The sequence below is a fragment of the Kryptolebias marmoratus genome, linkage group LG23, assembly GCF_001649575.2.
Source record: "Kryptolebias marmoratus isolate JLee-2015 linkage group LG23, ASM164957v2, whole genome shotgun sequence".
Lineage (NCBI taxonomy): Eukaryota > Metazoa > Chordata > Actinopteri > Cyprinodontiformes > Rivulidae > Kryptolebias > Kryptolebias marmoratus.
Genome location: NC_051452.1, coordinates 12,828,431 through 12,835,298, shown reverse-complemented (window position 1 = coordinate 12,835,298; position 6,868 = coordinate 12,828,431). Strand labels below are relative to the sequence as shown.

General features: G+C 39.8%; 1 protein-coding gene and 1 long non-coding RNA gene across 2 annotated transcripts in view; one reads left to right on the top strand and one right to left on the bottom strand.

The window, feature by feature from the left end:
* Nucleotides 1-605: 605 nt before the first annotated feature.
* Nucleotides 606-1,418, bottom strand: LOC112450064. Its single transcript, XR_003038626.2, has 3 exons — nt 1,401-1,418; nt 1,094-1,317; nt 606-999 (listed from the first exon to the last, which is right to left on the bottom strand). It is a non-coding gene; the product is annotated as an uncharacterized LOC112450064 (long non-coding RNA).
* Nucleotides 1,419-4,851: 3,433 nt separating this feature from the next.
* LOC108244131 (NLR family CARD domain-containing protein 3) overlaps nt 4,852-6,868 on the top strand; it is a 1,204,881-nt gene continuing 1,202,864 nt past the window's right edge. Inside the window, exon 1 of the mRNA XM_037973831.1 lies at nt 4,852-5,213. The gene's annotated coding sequence lies outside the window, so the exon portion shown is untranslated. The remainder of the gene's footprint in view (nt 5,214-6,868) is intronic.

Here is a 6,868-nt window from a genome sequence, read left to right as displayed (position 1 = left end):
CAGTGTGGATGTTGGACTAAATAGAAGCTTGATGATGTGACTGCACTTCAAAGTGGAGATGAAGAAGCCTTTTGAAGAGTCTTCAAAAGGTGGACGTTCTTCTGGGTCTTCATAATTGCAGCAACGATGTACTGATCAAAAGAAATGACTTTACAGACATAAGTTATTCTTGAACAGTGAGTTTATTCAAAATAACAGAGTGTGCCGAATCGGGACTTCTGGCCCAATCTGTGAAGATCCCCCGTTTCTCTGGGGCTGCTTCTTTTTATTAACCTTCACCACACCCAGTTGAAGAGTAAAAACACACACGTCCCACTGGGACAGACCTTAACAGTCTGGCTTGAAGTACATTCAATTCCCTTTATGGTGATAAGCTGGGGTCTTCAGACGTGCAACAGATAACTTTCCATATTCGTCTTTGTGCAGTTGCTTTTCGACAACGTGAGCTTAGGAGAACAAAATCCACCTCCCAAGAAGGGATTGTAGCTGAAGACAATGTCTCCACTTGGAAGTCAGGCCCCATCGCAACACAGACACCTCACTTTGAAAGAAGATCAAGTTGCTGCAGCTCATCTTGTCCAAGCAGCAGAGCTGATAGATGCTGAAAAGCTGCTGATCATCCATCAGATGATCAATCAGTTTCAATAACAGTGTGGATGTTGGATTAAACAGCAGCTTGATGATGTGACTGCACTTCAAAGTGGAGATGAAGAAGCAGACTGGATGGTGTCCTCCTTGTTCCTTCTCTTTGAAAGAAGAGAAAAATACAGAGTCAAAATTGGATTTAGATTCTAAAATAACTAATTCTAACCTAACACATGTAACAGACAAGTCAAAACAAAACAGCACACACAATACAAACCAAAACACAAACCAGCTGTCGGGATTTTAACTTTGTCAAAAAGGGAGCAGCTCGGCGACTGACAGACACAGGTGACAAGATATACGGTAAGGGATTTATTTACAATGAATTGTCCAATGAACAACTGGAGCCAGGATCTGAAAGAGAGGACGAGGGTAAGTTTATTAAAGTCTCTTCAGGAACTGACATGCAGAGGTGATTACAAGGATTTTCCTGGTGAGTCTTTCTTACAGAGAAGAAGTTTGAGTCCAGCGTGGAAGAGGAGGTTTAAGGTGAATACTTGCTGGTGGTGATATTTCCTGTTCCATGGTTCCGGATGGCTGAACGTAAGTGAGTCCTCCACAGGTAGCACCAAACGGTGAGGCAGACAGGCTCAGGTAGGTAGCTCAAGGTACTTAGCTCGTGGGTGGCACAGGATATCAATCAGAACTGGATTCTCAGGATCACAGGTACTTCTAATGGAGAACAGAAACACAAAACACTCTGAGGAACTATCTCCAAAATAAACAAGGTAAGTAGTAGGCTTGAGAGACATTACCACTAAGGCAAACAATGCTCCAGCGGTGGTCTGATCGCCACCACAACCTTAAGTACACAAGCTTCTTGATGAGCCTAATCTTCTGCAGGTGTGGAAGGAGTGATGACTCAGCCAATTGGAAAAAACAGGACGGCCCACCAGGAAGTAAATTCACAGATCACCACAACAGCAAAAAAAAGGAACTCCTTCACCCCTCTTAGGAAAGTATTTAAACCATGCTACATGATTTAATTATAGGTACACCAGTATATAGATTTACTGAGGTCAGAGTAAACTTTAGACTTTGCCTTTTAATTGAGACGTTCCAATCAAAAATCTATCTTTTATTTATTTATTTAAAGTGAATATCATAACGCATAAAGTTCAGAAGTATAACTCAGCAAACAACCTGTAATGTTCCATTCAGTTAAAATCTGGGTCATTTCCTGTGACATTTTTCTTGGTTTGGTGAGCTCTTGACATGTAGGCTCTGAGGTTTTCCTCTTCTCCCATTAGTTTGATGAGAATATTGTCTGTATGTACATTGGTAGGAAATGTTTCTTTCAAAACTCTCCACATCTGACCTCTGTGTGCCACAAACAGTTCTGCGTCATTCCTTGTAGTTGCAGTGTAGCAGTTTCTCTAGGATATCTTCTATAGCTAGAACCCAAGGAGATTATCCAGAAGTCTCTTTATGTCTCCCATGACTGGCTGTGTCCCAGTCAAAGCCTATTCCAGCTTTGAAATCTATGGCTGTGCACCATCTTGAAACATAGGCAACTTCTCAATTATGTCTGTCGTATCAGTACTTTGCCAAGGCTTTTACTCCAGATTCTGTCCTCAAATCGGTACTGAGGCCATCTTCTTTGCCTCTCTCTTGCACAGGTTATATCTTCCAGAGCTGCCATGAAGAGCTTTGTGCTTTTTCATTTCTTTTTCTTTTATCTTTAATTTCTTTATGTGCTCTGTCAGAAACTGCTGGTCCTCATAGCCATTTTCACACGACATTGATCTTCAACAGCTTCGATCTCTTTTAAAGCTCGATAAATGTCTCAATCCCTGGGTGACATAGGGGTATAAGAGAAGGAACACTGACAGTCAGAGTCCTCGTCATTGCTTCTAGAATCTGTCACTAGTGTCATCATCCACTGGAATCATCTTCTCCATCTGTCCGACGTTTATTGATTTTATGAATGGATGAATGGGTGAACATCATGGCAAGGGCGGTCATCATAGTCAGGGCAGATGAGACAGATCACCACCATTTTGTGTGTGTGTGTGTGTCAATGTAATTATAACTATAAAATAATAAGAATAAATAATGATTTGATTTTTCTTCATTTTATTTTATTTTTTCCATTTTAGGCCTGCAAGTGAATCAGACCCAGAATGGGAAGCTGCTGGATGACCAATCAGAGCACAGGGGAACTGTGATATGTGCGAATTTACGGGGCTTTGTGCTGCAGAGGTACTGTTATAAAAAGGGGCACACTACAAATATGTAACTAAACACTGAATTTTAAGTATAAACCGTAAAATGGTTTGTAAATAGTTTAATGTGTGGCAGTAGTGTGTAACTAGTTTGTGTCAGTGTAATTACTTTTTCATATTTTCTCATTAAATATACATTTTGACAAATTTAACTTGTTTTGGAACATTTTTTATGATGCACAATAGAAAAATAAGCAATTTATTGTGTTTATGCATCCTCTACTGTATAACATTCATGTCTAGAGGCACCTTCATGGCTAAAGGCACCTTCTTTTGTTTTTTTAAAGCTAAGAGGCAAGTGATCTCTTCCTTCACGTCCGATGACGCCTTGACTAAAATTTGTCACAGGAGAATTTTAGTCAATCTGTACGCTCAAGTATGAAGTCTCAACTGTGCGAGGACAGTGCACTCGGAGTCCATGCGTTTCACGGAGTACACACAGTACGCCAGAGTATGTTGGGGCCTAATGATGCAAGCAGTGCAGCTTTGTAGTTTACCAAAGACGTACTAAAACATTACAACTTCTTACATATATAAGGCGCTCCAGATAATAAGGTGCACTGTCGTTTTTTTGAGAAAATTGAAGGCTTTTAAGTGCGCCTTATAGTCTGGAAAATATGGTATTCCAAAAACCATTAGTCTAATCAGAAACTGATTAAATGTTTAAATGAAGTTTTGCTGATTAATGATTTGATTAATTATATTTTACTGACAGACAGTGTTCCTACATGTCCCAACCACAACCTGTGTGTAAGAACACTTTGTAACTTTAACATGGGGCTCTTTTGTCACAAGGCGTGGAGACAGAGGTGAACCCAGAGCGCAGACTCATGTTTTAACTTAAAGAAAACAATTTATTTAACTTAAATAATCAAACAAAAAGGCTGGCGAGGCAGCAACACTAACACTAAAAATACAAAACTAGAAACAAGGTATAACATGGAGAGGGACCAGAAATCAACAGACAAAGCGGAACGAAATGACCCTGTGGAGAATGAAGAACAAAGACCGGTATTTAAAGACTGAGGATCAGGAGGAAAATGGACACAGGTGAGTGATTGCAAACAGGTGAGAATGATGGCAGTGATTGAGTTGTTATGGTAATGTGGGTGTGGCATGAAAGACTGGAATGTAACAGAACGGCAAGGTATGGAAGAATGAGGCGTGGCAAGTTACTGGGGGAGGTGAAAGTGACAAGACATGAACAATTTAGGATAAACAAAGCAGAACAAGAACTATAAAACCAAACAAAAACATCAAAACCATGACATCTTTTTATTGTTTATTGGCTCTTAATAACATTTATTTATGAATTTTATTGTTTTGTTTTTATTTCACCTGTTTTCATTTATTTCTTGTAAGTTTTACTCCAAACACAGAGAGAGACATTGTAATTCTGTTTGATGTTTCCATATAATAACAATAAAGTTTGATTGTTAAGAATGATCGCAATATAAAGTTGACTGAAGTGACGTCATGCAGTTCATCAGTTCACCACCAGAGGGAGACAAACTCTGAAAATCACCGTCACTGACAACTTCAGAAGAAGACAAAAACATGAAGCTGCTGCAGCTGTTTACCTTCACACACAGTACTACTACTACGAATCATAATAATAATAGTAATAATATTATTAGATAGATAGACAGACAGACAGACAGATAGATATTCCAGTCCCTTGCTTGGCAGAGAACTATCCTTTTTTACCAGTTTGTCCAGGTGCTTACAGTAATTGTCTGTAATGACACGCCCAACTGACAGCAGCATGCAAAAGGGAACTCACAAAGTCAGAATGATATAACATTCCAACATTTACCGACATTCAACAAAAGACCTGAGACGCCTGAGGAAGAAGAGGCGGCTCTGCCCATTTCTGTAAGCTATCTCATTGTTTACACATGAAACAAGGACTGCTGGGAAACAGAGTTCTAATCAGGAAGCAGGAAGTTGTCTGCAACAATGTGGGAGATAAAGCAGACAGGACTGAGTTTGGACAGCAGAGAGAAATGAACAGCTCCTGCTGGGAACCAGCTGATGTCCACACAGAGCCACACTCCACCACTGAGAATCAAAGAGCTGCTGAAGCGTGTGTTTGTCAGGAGAAGGCTTCATGTGTTCAGACGGGAACTTTCCTCTGACTCCCACTCAGTCTGACCCGTCACACCACATATTTTCACACTGAACACATGAAGGTGTGGCTGCACACACTCTGATCAGCAACAACAGTCAGTGCGTCACCTGCAGCAGGCAGCAGTCAGAGCGCTCTCAGTTTGGAGCTTCAGGGAGGGATTCAGACGTTTTCACACACTTCTTCTTCAGCACTTTGGACTGTTTGAACAAACTGTAAGTTTGCTTTGTTTCATCCTTGAACTTTGTCTTCAGGAACTTTCCTGTTTGTTTCTGCTCTCTAATGTTTGGAGAACATGTTGACTTCTTATTTCAGCACAAAGTTTCATCACTCTGCTGTTTGAAGACAAATCTACAGGATTATTAGATTATTGATGAACTGGAATCAAACAACATGATGAACAGCTGATGTTTATTTGTTTTCTTCACTAAACAAACTGAGTCATGTTTTTATTTCCTGAAATCAAACTGTCGTCTCCACCATTAAAGTCAGACACAACAGCTTCCTGCTGTCAGTCCTTTCGAAGCAAAATGACATTAATGTTGGTTCAGATGTGTTTAATATTAGTCAGGTTGTGAAGTTGTGTGGAGCTTTGATGGAGCAGATAATCCACTTGTATAATTTGATGGTTGTGAAATAAAGCAGTGTTCATTCTGCTTCACTTTAGTCTTTGGACTTCCTCCATTGTGCAGCTGCAGCAGGAAACACTTTCACTGATCAGGGCCTACAGTGTGTGATTCTGCAGCTCCTTAAGTCAGACTTTCCAGTCAAACTGGAATTACTTCATTCCTTTAACATCATCCTTTTGTCATAATGGAGGAATTGACTCTGGTGCAGACACAATTACCAAGTAGTCGAGGGAAAGTTTTAACAGATTTTATTTTAAAACTTAAGGCACTTGAATGATGTCTAACTTTCTTAAATGTATTTTTGCAGCTGTCCCATAAACTAAACTTCCATAATATGTTTGATCTGATTAATCCAGTATATATCTTTTTAAATGTTCCTCTATCTTTCTAAAATCAAAAACAAACTAGGTAAAATTTATTTTTGGCAAGTCAAACTTATATTTGAGATATTTGAATTTTTTTTTTTTCATTTCAGATATTTAATATAACACTTATTGATAGTAACTGATTGTAGATGTCTGAAATGTGAGTTTCTTCTGATAAAAATTCTATTTAGGATCTACAATATTCATTCTAGTAAGGAAAAATGCACTTGTGGTTATCTGCAGCTGAAACCCCAATAAAAAAGAATGAGAGAAAGTGACAGTATTTGTCCTGGGAAGAATCCTTTTAAAAGCAATAATGTCATAGACCGACCTCCTGCCTATGCTATGACCCCAACGAAGACAGTTGTAACAAAAATGACAGATTATATGCTTGCAATTGCCATTTTCTCAAAGAGCCCCACCAGGTAAACCTCCTGCAGAGCCATGAGAGCCGAGCTCTGGAAGCGCAGGTCGGTCTTGAAGTCCTGGGGGATTTCCTGAACCTGAAGCTGGAAGGGCAGCTTCTAGATGAGCAGCTCAGTGGACTTCTGATAGTGGTGGATCTCCCTGAGAGCCATGGTACCGGGCCTGTAGCAGTGAGGCTTCTTTACTCTGCCGGCGCTCTTGCAGGTGGCTCTGGTGGCGAGTTGCTTCCTGGGAGCTTTACCTCCGGTGGATTTACAGGCCACCTTGTTGTCATGGTTACGGATCATAACAAAATGTCCAAAAGTAAAAAGGCTTCAGTAAAAATCCTTCCAGCTGCACAGTATCTGATACCAGAGGAAATACAGGTGCTGGTCATAAAATTAGAATATCATGAAAAAGTAGATTGATTTCAGTAATTCCATTTAAAAAGTGAAACTTGTATATTATATT